We start from the raw sequence: 323 nt of genomic DNA, 5'->3' as shown, positions 1-323 counted from the left end.
GCTTAATAAACTAAAAACTTTCACGGGGAAAAAAAAAAAAAGAAGAAAAGCCTATACTTTCAGTCACCCACTCAAAGGGATACCTGGGACCATTTGAAGAATCTGATGGCTCTCAGAACAGAATAGAAGTAACAATACACTAATGATCCGATAAAGCATGTTCTCAGGACTGGAATTTAAACAAACACCTGGTTTAAAAACGAAAGAAAAGATGGGAGGTAAAAAGGGAACAAAGACTGGTGTGGTGGCTCAGGCCTAGGCGTAATCCCAACACTTCGGGAAGCTAAGACGGGTGGATCACAAGGTCAGGAGACAAAGGCCTT

The sequence above is a fragment of the Cebus imitator genome, unplaced genomic scaffold (genome assembly GCF_001604975.1).
Source record: "Cebus imitator isolate Cc_AM_T3 unplaced genomic scaffold, Cebus_imitator-1.0 Scaffold1170, whole genome shotgun sequence".
Lineage (NCBI taxonomy): Eukaryota > Metazoa > Chordata > Mammalia > Primates > Cebidae > Cebus > Cebus imitator.
This window is presented reverse-complemented; position numbering follows the sequence as displayed.